Raw genomic sequence first — 17,903 nt, 5'->3', positions numbered from 1 at the left:
CAAAAAAAAATTTTTTTAACATAAAAAGAACCCACTGATACATATTCCTCTGACAATACACTGCTCAATTTAAAAATATTTCATCTAAATACTCAATTTATATTTCATCCAATTACATTTCACCTGAAAGTTCCAGTATCTTTTTCTACAATTAAACCAAAGGATCCTGCTAGAACAGATTGACAATTAGCACAATAACTCATAGGCAACACTTCAAGACACCCAAAGATGATTCCACTTTGCAATGCTGCCTAAGAGATCATAATTAACTTTGAATTGTTTTAAAACTGTATTTGGTCCTTTTAAATTTTCCAAACACTTTTTTAAAAAGCAGATGCTGCCAAGTTTACAACAGTAACAAAACCATGCTGATGAATTCAACAAACACATGGGAATCTGAAAAAGTAACAATTCACTAACTACTGAGAGTCTCACCATGCAATTATTTTGTAATTCAATTATTTATGCGTATTTGTATACCAAGCAGAAATGATCAATACTATTTCTCTCAGTACTAAAATTTTAATTAAATAAATTATAATAGAAACGAGAGACTTGAGCTCTGCTTTATCCATGAGAACGCGTATAGGTCACAATCTCTCTGAAACCCCATTTCCTAATGTACATACCAAGAGTTAAATTTGTTAATCTTGCAGCTCCCAAACCCCAAGTACTGATTACCTAAAATATATCCATAACCTTTGACCCATGATCATTCTAATGACAACTTTGGAAAAAAGTTTATAACAATGTGATACAGAGATTTCAATCACATTATAAATAACTTTTATAAATTTAAATTATTTGGGAGAATGTTATTCTCAACCTGAAGTCAGGGTTTCCACCTGCTGGATACCAATAGAATCCCCCAGCACTGGCAACCAAAAATGTCTCTAGGGGTTGCCAAAATCACCCCTGGTGAAGAACTATCGTATTAAATTATTAAAAATGTCCAGGTTCTTTGGGAGATGGGAAGGAGGAAGAAGAAAGATGGGTTTTGTTTTTGTGATACAAGAGGAAAGGGATAAGAAAGGTTAGGAACGAACAAAACAAAAAAGCCCAACTGCAACTCCTATACTATGAAAGGTACTGCTTCGGGGGATCCCAGGGTGGTTCAGAGTTTAGCCCCTGCCTTTGGCCCAGGGCCTGACCCTGGGGTCCCGGGATTGAGTCCTGCATGGGGCTCCCTGCATGGAGCCTGCTTCTCCCTCTGTCTGTGTCTCTGCCTCTGTCTCTCTCTGTGTCTCTCATGAATGAATGAACAAATAAATAAAATCTTAAAAAAGAAAGAAAAGGTACTGTTTCGTAAAAGGCACACCAAAACACCTGATAACCAAATATTGTTGTGCGTAGCTAATTCAGTAATAGGGAGAATAACAGTACATAAAGCTGAGAAGAAAATCCACAGGTATTCCGTCTCTACCTTTTCAGGCATCTTCAGTAAAAAAAGAGCCAAAATTTTTTGAACCAGAGAGTAATGAAGTTAACCTAATTCCTCTTCTCCCTAGCATTTGTGAGGCTGAACATTCACAAGCTACCTGCTATTCTCCAGCCAGAGAATACCCACGTGAAAAAGTTAATTACAATAAGCATCTATTTTAATCAAGTGTAAATGGGCTACAAACGCCGAGAAAGGTTAGCCTCGAGGAATATCCTAAGCTGCCTTTTGTAATTCAAAGAAAGGCCGAAGACCACGTGGAGAACTACCTTTAAACGTTGCAACAGAAAATCAAACGTTCACACATTCACTTTCCGGCTCTTTAATACTCACTACGAAATCAACTCCGCCTGCATTTTGCACCAAACAGAAAAATACCCAGTTTCCTCAGTCTATTCTCGGATAGGTCACCAGACTGGGAATGAGAGACCCAGAGTCTATTCCCGGTTGCAAAACAGACTGGTAATCTCAAGCAAATTATTCACCCAGGTTAAGGTCCTGCACCCGAATCATGCTGACAATCCTGAAAATCTGCCCAGAAACAAGCACCGCGGAACCCAGGGCTTCCTCCTGCACCAAGGGACAACTGCAAACGTATTTTTAGCTATATTAAATCTAAAAATCTGCACAGGATTTTATTTATAGCAACATTTAACATAGCTGAAATTTCACAACTGAGCGGTGCCTTTACCATTACCCCCTAGAAGATTAATGCTTTTAAAAAAAAAAATCACGCCGTGCCCAATTTTGCAAGACTCTCTCTATATGCAAACTACACAATCATAATTATGTAAAACCAAAAAAAAAAAAAAAAAAGGCTGCTTTTAATGGACGGTCTGGGGACGAGGCTCCAACTGTTGCATTTCCGGAGCGCACCCCGCGGTGGTTCCCGACGCGGCAGGAAGTCCCGGGGGCGGGGGCGGGGGGCGGCCGCCTTACCGCGGCTCGCGGGCCCCCCTCGCGGGCCCCCCTCCCGCTCCCGCTCCCGCCCCCGCCCCCGCCCCCGCTCGCCGTGCGAGTGCGGCCAAGGGCGCCGCGCCGGGCGGGGACCACGGGGACCACGGGGACCGCGAGCCCGAGCCGCCCGCAGAGCACGTGCGGGAAGGGGGCGGGGGGCAGGGGGCGGGGGGGCGTGAGGGACGCCGCGGCACGCGCCGGCCGCCAGCTCGCAGGGCCGCGACCCGGAAGGCGGGTGTCGCGAGGCGGCCCTGCCCGCGGAGCCCGACGTCCCTGCGCCCCCGCCCCCGCCCCCGCCCCCCGCACGCGGGCGCTCACGCACGCGCACACTCACAACAAAGGGAGCCGGCGAGCCGCGTGCGTGCGTGCGGCGGCGGCGGGGCGCGGGCCGGCCCCCCCCTCAGGCCAGCGCCTCCTCAGGCCGGCGCCCCTCCTCCTCCTCCCCCGCCCCCGCCCCCGCCCCCGCCCCGGGAGGCCTCAGCCCCTCCCGCCCCGAACCACCGCCCGGGAGGCCGCGTCCGGCAAAGGCTCCTCACGGTAAGACACGACTCGGGAACTCCTGCTTAGCCCTTCCGCCTGATGCTCCACACCGTACCTCACTCGTCCTAAGTTTTCCCCTGCCTTCCGGTTTTTGACCTATGTCCCCCCCAAAAACACGATCTCCCCCAAACCGCCTCTCCAATGTTACTCTTCAAGTTCACTCTTCTGGTATAAACAAGCTTCCTCACGAATTCCTTCCATGACTTCTCCCACTGACCTACTCAAAACCTCTCCACAATGAACTTTGACAGTTTACATCAGCTCCCACCAAACCGACTCCTGGCTCTCTCAAAACTGCATTTCGTGGCGTTCCCTCATTCCCTCCGACCTGATGCTCTCCAACTTACACAAATTTGCCCCAAACTGCCCTCAAATTTTGTGAACCAATTCCAGAGAGGCTACTAGTCCCTGAAAAATCCATTTCCCAAGCATATACCCCCAATAACCTGACAGTGATCTTTCCAAACATTCTCTACCACGCCAGTTACCACTCCCAACTCAAGACTACCATTTCCATTTCCCCAAATTATAGAATCTAATCAAATTAACACTCTATATCATTAAATGTATCTACACACGCAGGCGTGGATGTGTTGACACACACATAAAGGCCCCTACAAAACATCAAGTGTGTAGTTCATCCTAATCTCTGGGATACCGGCTCTTGTCAAATTTACAAGGAAAACTCCTTGATGCCAACTAAGATTTTCAGGCATCCAACCTCTATCTTGTGAAGTCACTTAATCTGTGAAATTAATACAATTACCAGTAAAACCGTCTCTCTCCATTTCCACTACAATCATGCCCAATACCTTCCTTAAGATATCCATCATTCATCTAATCCGCGAACCCACTCAGATATTCAGAATATACTCTCACTCAGAGGCCAAGCTATGTCAGAGGCAGGTCCTGGTAAACCACTCCAGACCAAATCAGGCAGGTTACAGCAAAAACATGAAATGGTCAAAGTGCCCTCCCTGGACTCTCTTAGGCTTTTCAAAGTTCCTGGTCTCCATAGGTCCTTCATCATTAACTTTGGTGACTGACTAAATGTAGAAGGGATGGAGGGGGAGAGTGATGAATGACCTAGGACTAGATTCTAGAAGGAATCCTGAAGCAAAGCTGCACTTAGGTGGAACAGCAGTAACATGTATTTTGTGTCTTGTCATATTTGTCTCACTACCACTAAATATGCTCTCTCTGAAACGTGCGTAACATCAAAAACAGGGAGGCTCAGAAAGTATTCTTTGTTCAGAGGGTGAAAGCATGACTTAATCACATAAGGAATATAATACAAACGCAAAGAGTTTAAAGAATACAGCATTGGGCCAGTGAATGGTTTAAAATGTCAGCTGCCAGGACCACAGCAAGGCACTGGTGGAGAATCTCAAAAACCACAGTTGGGTCAGCACTGAGAGTCAAGCCTTTGAAAGTACAAGGGAAAAGTTGACAGACAACAAAGTGATAAAAATGAACACTACTGCAGAAGTGGACAAGCAAAAGTTTGAGAGCAAAGACAAAGCCAAAAAATAAAGAGCCTGGTCCAGGTCTTAAATACCATCAATGGAAGATGATGAAGGCTTCAAGCACTGGGATTTAAAAACAAATCAAAACAAAACAGTTTGTTTTAACTATATTTTGTTTTTGGAATTGGCAATACAGCTCCTTTAAACATGTTCAATCAATAATAACTACAAACAAGCCAGGGAAGCATGTTTAGAACTGTACATCTGGGACTTAACTTCTATATAGGTAGTAAGTGAAATGAGAAAACACAACCAGCCTCCTAAGAACACTAAGAAATATATGGGAACTTTCCAAAATGCTTGGAAACGCGCTCCTTCCCACTCTCCCACACCAGCCTCGGCCCTCTCGCTGGCTGTAGAAAATGGTGAAAGAAACCACTTCCTATGATGTTGGGGGGGGGGCGTCAAACCCAATGCCACCCAGGAGGAATTGAAAAAGGCTTATAGGAAATTGGCCTTGAGTACTACCCTGATAAAGAATCCAAATGAAGGAGAGAAGTTAAAACAGATTTCTCAAGCTTATGAAGTGCTCTCTGATGCAAAGAAAAGGAGGAGAAGAGGCAATTAAAGAAGGTGGAGCTGGTACTGGTTTTGGCTCCCCCATGGAGATCTTTGATATGTTTTTTGGAGGAGGAGGAAGGATGCAGAGAGAAAGGAGAGAGAAAAATGTTGTATGTCAGCTCTCAGCAACCTTAGAAGATTTATATAATAGTGCAGCAAGAAAACTAGCTCTGCAAAAGAATGTGATTTGCGATAAATGCGAAGGCCAAGGTGGTAAGAAAGGAGCAGTCGAATGTTGTCCCAATTGCCAATGTACTGGCATGCAAGTAAGAATTCATCAGATAGGACCTGGAATGGTTCACCAAATTCAGTCTGTGTGCATGGAGTGCCATGGGGAACGGATCAGTCCTAAAGATAGATGTAAAAGCTGCGACGGAAGGAAGATAGTTCGAGAGAAGAATCTAGTAGAAGTGCATATTGACAAAGGCATGAAAGATGGCCAGAAGACAACATTCCATGGTGAGGGAGACCAAGAACGAGGACCGGAACCAGGAGATATTATCATTGTTTTAGGTCAAAAGGACCATGCTATTTTTACTTGACCAGGAGAAGATCTTTTCATGTGTATGGATATACAGCTGGTTGAAGCCCTGTGTGGCTTTCAAAAGCCATTATCTACTCTTGACAATCGTCATCAACTCTCATCCAGGTCAGATTGTCAAGCATGGGGATATCAAGCATGTGCTAAACAAAGGCATGCCAATTTATCGTAGGCCATATGAGAAGGGTTGCTTCTTAATCATCGAATTTAAGGTAAACTTCCCTGAGAACGGCTTTCTCTCTCCTGATAAACTTTCTTTGCTGGAAAAACTCCTACCAGAGAGGAAGGAAGTAGAAGAGACTGATGAAATGGACAAGTAGCACTGGTGGACTTCGATCCCAATCAGGAAAGATGGTGCCATTACAATGGGGAAGCATGAGGATGATGATCATCATCCTAGGGGTGGTGTTCAGTGTCAGATCTCTTAATGGGACCAGTGAAGAATAACACTGCTGCTGGCATTTTATATGCAGTAGTGAATGAGTGAAGGACTATAATCATAGCTCACTACCTGCTATTGTTTTTGTTTTAATATTCAACTATAGTAGTGTTTTAAAAGTTAAATGAAGAATAAACTCATATATAAAAGCTCAAAAAAAAAAGAACACTAAGAAATATATGAGATAGGGCAGCCCGGGTGGCTCAGTGGTTTAGCGCCGCCTTCACCCCAGGGCATGATCCTGGAGACCTGGGATCAAGTCCCATGTCAGGCTTCCTGCATGGAGCCTGCTTCTCCCTCTGCCTGTGTCTCTGCCTCTCTCTCTCTCTCTCTTTCATGAATAAATAAAATTAAAAAAAAAAAAAAGCTTTAAAAAAAATGAGATAAAAGTCATTATAGGTAAAAAAAAAAAAAAAAAAAAAAGAAAGAAAAAAAACTATAGAGACCATTTGGATTCCTTAGGATACCTCCTTCTTACCATCCACCCCATTCTTCCCACTTTTCACCTGAACCTCTTTATGTACACAAAAAGGACTGTCAAAGAGTGGCAAGGACTGTCCTTAGGTGCACAGAGAAGGAACAGGCTCCTGGCATTAGTTATTTCCTAGACAGAATTCTGTTTTCCCCATATTTTCTCTCTAAAGCTACTTAAGCTCTCCTCTTCATCTTACCCTTTATTCCTATTCAGGTCAACTCGAACCTCCTCATTCATTTCTGTTCTACCCTTTTACTAGCTTCTATCAGCTTATCCATGTTCTACTGTCAACAAACTACTCTGTCTTTTGCCTTTAATATTAATACACTTCTACTTTATTTTTTTTTGCCTTGCATATGAATGGCTAGGATTTTGCAAGTATAATTTGTTTATAAATTAAATTAAATGTATAAACTTAAAAGAGCTGGTAAATGTTAACAAATCTGTTTATCCCCACGCTGTAAGTCAGACACTATCATCTCTTGCCACCCCTTCATCTTATCTCAAGCTTGGCTCTTCCTGGACAACCTATTTCTCTCATGACTTAGCTATCCATTCTCCTACTCCTTCAGCTTGCTACAACTGCTTCTTGCTCCCAAGGGCCACTACTATTACTAAAATGTATCTTGGCAGTTTACATTACTCACTTAAACCATTCCATCTGCAACATCTACCAAGGTCCAGGATACCCTCCTTCCCAAAGACTTCAATTCTACTTTGGCCCACATTCAGCTATTATTCTCAGTAACTTCAACAATGGATGCTGAAGTACTTTCTACAACCTGAGCTTCCTCAACTCCTAAAACCTTCAGCCGCACTTCAGCCACCCACACACATAAAAAAAGGAAAATAGAAAAAAAAAAAAAAAAAGGAAAATAGGTCATCAATTGGAAGTGCAATACCTAGGATTATCATTCAGAGACCTTCTTTTTTGTTGTTTTTTAAACCACAACTACTTTATAGTTCTACACCTGCTCCTTATATCCTTTTGGCTTCCCTAGTCTCCCTTCACAATTTAAATCTGTCCATCAGCCATTTACTACTCCCTTTCAGAATATCATGACCTTCCATTACATTGACCATGCACCTCCCCAATGACAATCTTCACCATCTGTTTTCTTTACATCCGCACACTGGGTGTCAAGTGCTACCAGAAAGCTATGAAATCTTCCATGGCTGATTCATTCTAAATGTAATTCTCTATTTCATTGACTAATCCAAGTCATTTTCATATTTAAATCTTTAATCCCATCAAAAACTCAATCTCTTCCATAAAATTCCTTCAAATCACACCTTCTCCACCTGTAATCAAATCCTCTTTACAGCTTCTAAAATGCTGTATCTTCATCCATCTGTTACTTCTTGCCTCTAGTTTTGGAAAAAGAGCTGTTGTTCCTCCTTCTTAAAATAAACTTAATACAATTCCTACATTCAATGTTTCCATATTCTCCCAACCCACTCAGTCCTTTACCTCCATGCACTGTGGTCTCTGAACTGCTTTCCTGAAGACCAAAAAACAATTGTATGTACCAAATCATATGACCCACCACCCAAGTCCTTATCCCCTCTCTGGCAAGGACATGTGAACGACCTCTTTTGTTTTATGTCACTGTACCACAGTATTCTACTGTAGTCTCTCTAGTTGCTGCTTCTGTCTCCAAGAAGCACTGGTCCTCTACTTAGGCCAAATAGTGGATATTTTCCCCAAGTTCTGTCCGGTAGCTTTCTCTAATTCTCTCCCCCTTCAGCGTCTCATCCCTTAACATTGCTTCTACATTTTCATTCCTCATATGGATATCCTCCCTCAGCTCCCAAAAATAACCTTTAAACCATCCCCCTCTGCTACAACCTAATGTATTCCTTAGGAACTGGAATATGTGATGATTTCTTTTTACCTGTATTCTTCAATCATTGCTTCAATTAATACCTTAATTATTAGTCCAAATAACTTTATTGCCATTATGACGCTACCAAATCCAGAATTAGTGGTAGCTTCAATTACCAACTCGAGGTACATATTCCCAAGTCTCTACTGGACCTCCTTCCTCAGTTGAATCCGGTATTTCTAACTCTGGCTAAGTAAGTCCCCTTGCATACTTCCACTGGTGCCTCACACACTGGTCATGTGTCTTAAAACCAAAGTAATTATTCTTCCCCACCAAAATAGTTCTGCTAACTGATCCAATAATTTTTATTAATGGCACTACCATCCTCAGTTACCCAAGAAAAGCCCCAAAATTTTCCTTCTCTTTCTCTTTTCCTCTAGTTCCCCAAAAGCCACTTGCCATCAAACCTTCAATTCTTTCTTCTATATATCTCATTTCTTTTATTCCCACTACCACCACCAAAACTTAGGTTTTCAACACTTCACACTTCTGTCATAGCCTTTTGACTTGTCTCCTAGTCACGAGGTTCTCTTCATTGCAAAAACAAAACATGACGAAACAGGTCACCACATATGTCTTCTTAAATCACCTCATTTCCTCATCAAAAATCATCAATGGTTCCCCAATGCAAAGTTAAAAATCCTTAGACTTCCAAAAAATAGAAACTAGCCAACTCTCCAATAATCGTGAAATGAATAAATACACTGTGATATGTTCATAATAGAATCCCACAGAGAAATGAAAAAGAATGAACTACTGCTATATGCATCATGGATGAATCTCACAGACATATGCTGAGCATAAGAAACCAGACACAGATGTATGATACCACTAAAAAGAAATTGAAAAACAAAACTACTCTGTTGTGATAGAGATCAGAATAGTACAGCTGACCCTAAACAATGCAGAGGTTGGGGAGCCAACTTCTCCCCACAGTGGTCAAAAATTCAGGCGTAATTTTTGACTCCCAAAAACTTTGCCAATAGCCTACTGTCGACCAGAAGCCTTACTGATAACTATAGATTAACACATATTTTGCATGTTATATGTAATATATACTGCATTCTTATAATAAAGAGAAGAAAATATTAAGAAAATCATAAAGAAAATACAGTACTATGCTGTAATTATCAAAAAAATTCCAGGGCAGCTCTGGTGGCTTAGCGGTTTAGCGCCACCTTCAGCCCAGGGCATGATCCTGGAGACCCAGGATCAAGTCCCACATCAGGCTCCCTGCATGGAGCCTGCTTCTCCCTCTGCCTGTGTTTCTGCCTCTCTGTCTGCCTGTCTCTCATGAATAAATAAATAAAATCTTAAAAAAAAAAAAAATTCCACTTGTAAGTGGACCTGTACAATTCAAACCCATGTTGTTCAAGGGTCACTGTAGTTACTTTTCATTGAGCGGGACATCAACTTAGAAGTGACAAACGAGAGAGCCTTCCCAGGTGTTGGAAATGTTGAACTGGATGGCGGTTACATAAAGGTCTACCTACAAAAACTCACTGTCTTGTAACCTTAGGATTTCAGCACTTTATGTAAATAAGGTTGTAACTCAATAAATATTTAAAAACCCATTTAGACTAGATTGTGATGTTTCCTCTACTTTACAGCCTTATTTCCCTCCATTCATAACATGAACCCTAAATTCCAGCTCATCTAGACCACCAAACCCTAAAAGCATCCGCAACTTTTCTGTCACTCATTATCACACTCCCTCTTTTTGGAATACCAACCCTCACCACTTGCCTGCTATAATCCTTTAAGGCCTAAGCTACACACCAACTCCTCTCCAAAGTCGAACCTGCCATAGGTACTTCTGTCATGGACAGATGTGTACACATTTTTGTCCCTGGATAAACTCCTGAAGAAAATGATGTCATTTATAAACATATATCCTTCACAATGCCTACCATGGAACCTTGTGCACAGTATATACAAAAATATTCCCTGAAGAAATTATTGCAATCGCGCAAAAGCACCCTTCAATCTCACCCCTCCTTCTCAAACCAATCCATTACTGTCTCCACTTGCAAATCACTCCTCTGTTTACGTATTTAATCATTCAACAAATAATTGAGGACCTGCTATATGCAATAAACTTTAACTTCCCACTCAAACATCCCCCACTAACCTACCCCAACCTATATTCCATTTTCAGTTGCTGCCTTTTGAATCTTACCACAGCTCTAAATTTCCAGTCATCCTCCCCTCCGCTCACCATCCAATCACATTCTCCCCCCTCATTTCTAGTCCTACTGCTATCAAACAAATTCAAGCCCTTAAGTTTCTCCAGTGGCCTCCTAACTGCGTTTCTCACCGCCCTCAATCTTACTATACCACCACACTGCCGCCAATCTCCCCTGTACAGTACAGCTATCATCAGATGAAGGTATTTAATATACAGGCTTTTATTCCATTCTCTACTCAAAAAAGTTGAGTAGCTATACGTTAATGATACATGAACGTACTTTAATCCTACGTTAGCATACTTTAATCCTCAAATCGTCACCATAACCCTTGCCAGAAGGTATAATAATTATCAATTTCTTGATGAGAAAGTGGAGTCTCAAAAGGAAGTAATTCTCTCCATAATAATAGCACAGGTAAAACAGAAGGGCCAAGACTACAACCTAGCCTGTTTGCTTACTAAGCACAACATCAGATCAAATACAAACTACTTGGCTTAGCTTCCAAGGCCATCCATTTCCTACCCAACCCCACTGACTCTTCCTACCTTTTATCATATTATGGCCTATTCACGAACTCTGTGTTCCAAGCTATAAGTTGTGATCAATTGTTTAGTCATGAAATCAGTGTGTGAGCGACAGCCACCTTTTTTTATTTTTTACTTTTTTGCCAAACAGAGCAGAATGGGAAACATACGCGTGCATCCAGCATGGTAAGGGATATGGTTATTGAAGCTTTTTGTTTTATACATACACATATTCATACATGCATTTTATTAGCTGAAGATGTGGATCATGGTAAAAAAAAAAAAGGTTAAACACTAACTCACTATTTCCCATAAATCCTTGGCTTTCTCACCTCTAAGTCTTTGTTTTTGCTAATCCCTCAGACTGGAATGCTCACTTTCCAGATATTTCTACCAGCCAGAATCCTATCCATCTCTTCAAAGACTAGCTAAAATACCACTTGCATGCCATTAAATGTAGTCCCAGGTTTTCCCCTAGTCAAATGTTTTTTCCTACCTTTTAACTTGAGTAACATCGTTTTCCTTCTATGTTGATCATAGTGGAGTTATTTGTGCACAAGTCCAGCTCCACTACTAGACTATAAATCCCAAAGGATTTATTCCTGACTACACTGAACAATGCTTTTACATATAGCAAATGTTCATTATCTGTTGACTGAACTCACCCCATCATTTTCTGAAAACTGTTACAAATCCACATCATAAATAAATTCTGCTACATTCTAAACTCCTGTTTATTCTTATCCTTCAAATTGTCTTACCATCTTCCTCCCAAAAATAACCATTTCAAGTAATCCTTTACACTTTCAATCTTCTTTGCTTTGCACTAAACATAAGCTATCATATATCAATAATCTTGTTCTTCTTTCATAATCATACTTTCCGTGGGATAACACCTTTCCTTCTCCATCTGGTTATCCTCCACTTTATTCCTAGTTTTCTAGCATTCATAATAATAGACCTTATATTTTTTAAACAGATTCTTCTTTCATTTTCTCTTCAACTAGACTTCCTCAATTATTTCAACTCATATTATAGCATACATTTATCTGTCAGCCCCATTAAATCCTTTGCAGAAAAAAGGGAGGTTATGAATAAATAAACTGAAACTATCAGAAACATATAGATCATTTAGAGCTCCTGAATTATCTGATATTTTCTCATTCATTCAACAAGCATGTGTCTACTAGACATATGCCCTCAATTCTCTGACTATTCTATTCTGTAATTCAGAAAGCAGATTTGAGAAAAGCACGCAGGAAAATGCCAGGATAGCAGAGCCAAGTTGACTCATGCTCTTCACTCACAGAGACCAAGTAATTTGTGGGGTACAGGCTCATAAAAGGAAAAACTAAAAGTTACACTAGACATAGATGGAAACAGACCCCCTCCCTTCGTTGTTCCAGGGAGCTCAAAATCTACCCAGCAAAGGAGAATTTGAAGAGGAACAAACCAGTAGGAGTAGCTAAAATGAAATAGGCAGAAAGCATTTAGACAAAAATAGATCCAGACTCTAGGTTCATTCTAGGGCTGCAAGAGAAATTTGGAGCAATTTAGTTCCTCTCCTGAGATCCCTAAGGAATCCTTTCAGATATCTAGCTAAAGTATGGTACACTTAAATCCTTTCCCCAAACCTCAGCCAATATTCATTTCTCCATTCCCTGAACTCCTACAGCATTTACTGTCCATAAAACTCATTTGGGATCTTAACCATAAACCATCCTGTTCACAGTAATCAAAGTGTTTGTTAACAAATAAACCCAGAATTTATTTACATATTAAACTCAGTGCGACCCTCTGGGAGGTACCACTAGCCTATTTATTCACTCTAACCATCCAACCATCTGATGCACTTCACCAACATTTATTCGATGTTTGACTACCTACAAGTGAAACGAACACCACTGCTCAACATATTTCCAACTTCCTCTCAGAGTGTTTTCCAAAATCAGTTAAGTCAACCAAGAAAACCATTCCTATTTCTGTGACTAGCTGAATTTAAACCAAAACTATTCTTTATTCACTCTATTTGCTATTGATAGATCTTCAGCATTTTTTTTTTTTTTTTTTTTTTTTTTTTTAGGACTTTAGTTATTTATTTGAGAGAGAGTGAAGGAGAAAAGAGAGAACACAGGCCTGGAGAAAGGGAGAGGCAGAGGGAGGAGCAGACTCCCCACTGACCAGGAAGTCCCTGTGGGACTCCATTCCAGGGTCTGAGCTGAACCCACTGAGCCACCCAGGGTCCGATCTTCAGCATTTCTAAAAATCAAATCTTTCAGACTAAAAAGATTTGTCACCAATGAGACTATTCAGTGTAACATTATGCCTCCTATTATTTATAACTGTGCCGTTCTGAAGGGATAATGAACTCTGAGGGTAGGGACCATGTTTAACCCACCTTTACAAGTCCAGTCCCCCTACAACACACAACAGGCACTAAATAGATAAATTCATAGAAGGTGCTAGAGGCTCAGAAGGGAATTCAGAAAAAGTGATCCAAAAAAGTTCTGAATGCTACTAGTAAAAATGACTACCAAAATACATAAATTCTCCTCTGGAGGCATACTTTTGATTAGTTTTTTTTTTTTTAAATCAACTTTTTGAAATCTTACACTATTACTAAATTACTTCATAACTGTCTTTCTCCGCCTAAAAGAATAAAAATACTATAAATTCCTTAAGGGAAGAAATTTCACCTAACAGTTTTTTATTATCATGCCAAAAATGAATTAAATCAGACATATTCTTAAAACAGCTAAGTCTCTAAGCAGTCATTTAGGTAAGAAAATCCAAATTAAACCAGTCACCAACTCCAGATCCAGATTTCAAATTTACTCAGATTGGTGTGCCTGGGTGGCTCAGTCAGTTAAGTAAGTGTCCAACTCTTGATTTCCACTTAGGTCGTGATCTCAGGGTCATAAGACTGAGCCCTGTGTGAAGCCTGTTTAAGATTATCTCTGGGGCGTGGGCGCCTGGGTGGCTCAGTCAGTTAAGCATCTGCCTTCAGCTCAGGTCAAGATCCCAGGAGTCCAGGGCTCCCTGCTCAGCGGAGAGTCTGCTTCTGCTCCTCCCTCTACTCCCACATTCCTTCCTTCCCTCTCCCTCTCTCTCTTCCTCTCATCTCTCCCTCTCTTCCCCCCATCTCCTTCGCAGGTATGCACATGCATTCATTCTCTCTCTCAAATAAATAAATAAATAAATAAATAAATAAATAAATAAAATCTCTTTTTTTTTTAGAAAAAGATTCTCTCTCTCCCTTCCCTCCCCGCCATGCTCTCTCTCAAAAATAATAACAATAATAATAATTTACTCAGCTTAAACTAGCCTCAGATCAGACAAGAATCTTTGGTCCCACCCCTTCAATGTTTCAGCAGGATTTTTCCAGTCCCATTCTAATCCATTCTCTCTTCTTCCCTTAAATCTAAAGGCTTCAGCAGTCAGCTATCCCCTTTGTCCCTCACTCTCTCAAACACACAACACACACACAATTTCGTCTACAGTATTCCCATGGTACTTAGCAATTTGACACAGTCCCATTATTTTAACTAACAGTGAACACTACTTTCTATCAGTCATTCAACAGGTATTTAATATAAGCACTTAAAAATCAAACTGTTGTGAGTTTCCCCATAGATAAAAGAAAGTCTGGGCTCCAGGGTAGGTTAGTAGCCCTTTCAAAACAAGGAGAGAATAATTCCCATAAGCAAATACAAGATTTAGCAGTATATAATCTGCATGTGAATGCTGTTCTTATCCAAAGTAAGGATTCTCCAGAGGTGAGGTTACTTAAACAAGACTTCTGAAAAGGGGAGCAAGTTTTCTTTCTATTCTCCCCATCTGTCGACAGACTTATTTTGTTGGTGACGTTAAACCTCACACCTAAATTTCAAAAATCGGTATTTTATGAATCAACCCTAAAATATGAGCAGCATACTTTCTTCCACCATTATTCCCACCATATTAGTGACTTAAATATGCAAATTTCCTTGTAACTGCCACAAACCTCAGTCTCACCACTGTAATTTTAAATCTCTTTCACATCAACTATATCCAAATGTCCTCAGAATCCTTTACCCTTTCTTTAGCCTCCTACAAAATTATCACCACCTCCATCATACCCTGACCTTCATCCTCTTCCCCCTTTTATCACATTTCCCCATCCCTCCCTCCCTCCCTCCCTCCCTCCACAAAAAAGGAAACACATTATCCACACCAATTTATTCCTTCCTAAAAACTCCTGTAATAATTGCCACAGAAGCCTGGAAAGAATAATCAAGGGTCATTTTAATCCATTCCCAGATTCCCCACTCTAAAACTCTCCAGAAGACCGTCAAAGAACACTGCACAGTCGACCTGTAACTAATTCCAAGATGAACAACTATCATTGCCGAGCAACTCCTCCTCAGATCTGTAACCAGGAACCCTTATGCGGCAAAGATGTTGTTTCCCACAACCCAATGTTTCTTACAGGTCCATCCCTTAAGCTTCACTTTACCTTCTCACCCAGTCTATTTCCAGTCAAATTTTAAATGCTCTCTCTTTAAGCACATTATCTAAAGATGTAAAGAGAGCGAATAAAAAAGGTAAAATAATAACCATCAAAGGCTTGAAAGGAGGAAAATGGGGATAACAACGCCAGCGACACAAATCCTTTCCATTCATAGAAGTCTTCTGACTCCACAATGTCATTTTGATCAATCGAGAAATAACAGTACACGCACATTACCCGCAGACCTGAGGAAAAGCATGATAAGAACTACAAAAATTAAGTAGTAGCCTCTGGAAAGTGGGACCACAATAGACGGGTGAGACAGGGGCTACTGCTTTTCATTATAAGCTCCCTCAGGACAATTTTACTTTTTAATTATGTATGTATATTATTTCATGCAATTTAAAAGGGAATAAAAATAATAATGACATGCTATACTTAAGTCTGTTAAACTTCAAACATTAAGTGATAATATACAGTGCAGGTGAGGGGAAAGAAAACAGACCCTCTCATTCTGTGATGACAATAAAAGTGGTTATATCCTACTATACAATATGCTGAAGCCCTTGAAGAGAGTAAACCTAAATGTACTGACAAAAGTTTTCCAAATAAAAAAAAAAAAATCTTGGATTATTTCCATTAAAATTTTTTTAATAAAAGCCCCTCTCATCTCTAATGCTACATTCTCAACCTCCTTTAGATACATTTGCTAAACAAACGAATCACTGAATTTTCCCATCCCTCTCCCAAATTTCTTTCCATCTTTCCCATTAGTCCCTCCACCCTCTATCTACTTCCAGAAAATGATTTTTTTCATACCACCTTCCCCTCAATTGAATTAATATCACAGTGTAATGTGTGGTCTTTCTTAATAATAAAAAGTGAATGATTTTTCGGGTAGATCTTAAAAGAGTACGGGTCTAGCCTCTATTTGCCTCTTGAAAATCTGGTCTGGTGGAAGCTCAGCAAATCCAAGAGGCCCTGGTTCAGTTCCTGATGTGGAAATGCTAATACTCCCTGTAACCTGGCTCTAGAATCGTGCAGTCTCTTCAGGTTCCCCTAGACCTCGAGACAACCAGTCCTGACCTCCTTGCAACCCAAGACCCACACAGATATTCTAGATCCTCCACTCTGCAGGCCCACACTTTGCAGGCTGATGCATTTTCCTCAACACCACAATGCCCGCCTCAGTGAGAGTACACATTCAGGAGCCGTGAATGGCAGAAGGTCTCCCACCGGCCTCGGAGTTAGGGAACCAATCCATTCGGACTAATCTGAGCTCCAAATGCAGCCTCCAAAGAAAGGCCACCGTGCACCGACCCCCCCACCCCACCCCCCTCCTCCACCACCACCACCACCACCACCACCATTAATTACAAGCCTGGGTACTGCGACCCAGGGCGGATAATATGGCATCAGTTCTCCTGGACCAGATAAGCTGAAGAAGAAAACCGCCAAGTCAAGTAATTTCCATTCCAGCGTTCCCGTTCACCCGGCCTCTAGCAGATGACAATACTTCCAAATTCGCTAAAATCTACACTCCTCGCTCAGGGAGGGAATCCCCTGCAGGCCAGGCGTCTCCTTACCGTCTGTTTCAGGAATTCTCCCGGTCACCGGCGGCGCAGGTCTGCGAGGTCCCAGACCAAGACCTACGGGCTCACGTCTGATGGTCAGTGACCCCCGAGCACTGCGGGGCCGCAACTTACCAGGTGTCACCTACGGGGGAGCCCCAACAGGTCCAGAGCTAGGCCGCCCTGGCCCGGCTGGGGACGTCCTCGGTCCCCGGGCCAACCTCTGTTAATCCCAGCACTACATCTGTCTACGCTATCAGGCACTCTCCGCATAGTCTCCGGCGCCGAGCACTTCCTCTGGCTTCAATCGCGGTCCTCTCTATGCGCGGAAACTCCTGGGGTCGCCTCCTTCCCTCGCCTCGCGAGCGCCTCGGCTCCTTGCAGGGCGGCAGGCCCGCCGCGGCCGCACAATGAGCGCCCCCGGGCTCCCCGGGGCACCGTCCGCGCCCGCCGCGGCCCGCGGCCCCCGCCCCCGCCCCCCGCGCCCCGCGCCCCGGGGCACGCTCGGGCTGCACGGCCGCTGCGGCCTGCGGCGCGGAGGGCGCGGAGGGCGCTGCACCAGGCGCGGCGGCCCAGGCCGGCGGCGGCCCCCGGCCCTGCACACCCACGCCCGCAGCCTCGCGCCCCGGCCCGGCCGCCGCGCCGCCCCCCGCCGCCCCCGCCGCCGCCCGCCGCCCCCCGCCGCCCCGGGCCTGGCCGCCCCCCGCCGCGCCCCGCCGCCCCGGCCCGGCCGCCCCCTCCCCTCCCCTCCCCTCCCCTCCCCCCGC

At 42.7% G+C, this 17,903-nt stretch overlaps 1 protein-coding gene and 1 pseudogene across 4 annotated transcripts in view; one reads left to right on the top strand and one right to left on the bottom strand.

Moving 5' to 3' along the window:
• ZNF148 (zinc finger protein 148) overlaps positions 1–17,903 on the bottom strand; it is a 121,514-nt gene that overhangs the window by 103,351 nt on the left and 260 nt on the right. Inside the window, exon 1 of one of the 4 annotated variants that reach the window (XM_077884078.1) lies at positions 17,152–17,515. The exons of 2 other annotated variants lie outside the window; for them this stretch is intronic. The gene's annotated coding sequence lies outside the window, so the exon portion shown is untranslated. Of the gene's footprint in view, positions 1–17,151; positions 17,516–17,903 lie in introns of those variants that run through there. One more of the 4 variants, XM_077884079.1, reaches the window with a different exon arrangement.
• On the top strand, positions 2,948–6,054 carry LOC144305313 (dnaJ homolog subfamily A member 1 pseudogene; annotated as a pseudogene).

The sequence above is a fragment of the Canis aureus genome, chromosome 35 (genome assembly GCF_053574225.1).
Source record: "Canis aureus isolate CA01 chromosome 35, VMU_Caureus_v.1.0, whole genome shotgun sequence".
Classification (NCBI taxonomy): Eukaryota; Metazoa; Chordata; class Mammalia; order Carnivora; family Canidae; genus Canis; species Canis aureus.
The sequence above is the reverse complement of the archived record's forward strand: the minus strand, read 5'-3'. Positions and strand labels throughout refer to the sequence as shown.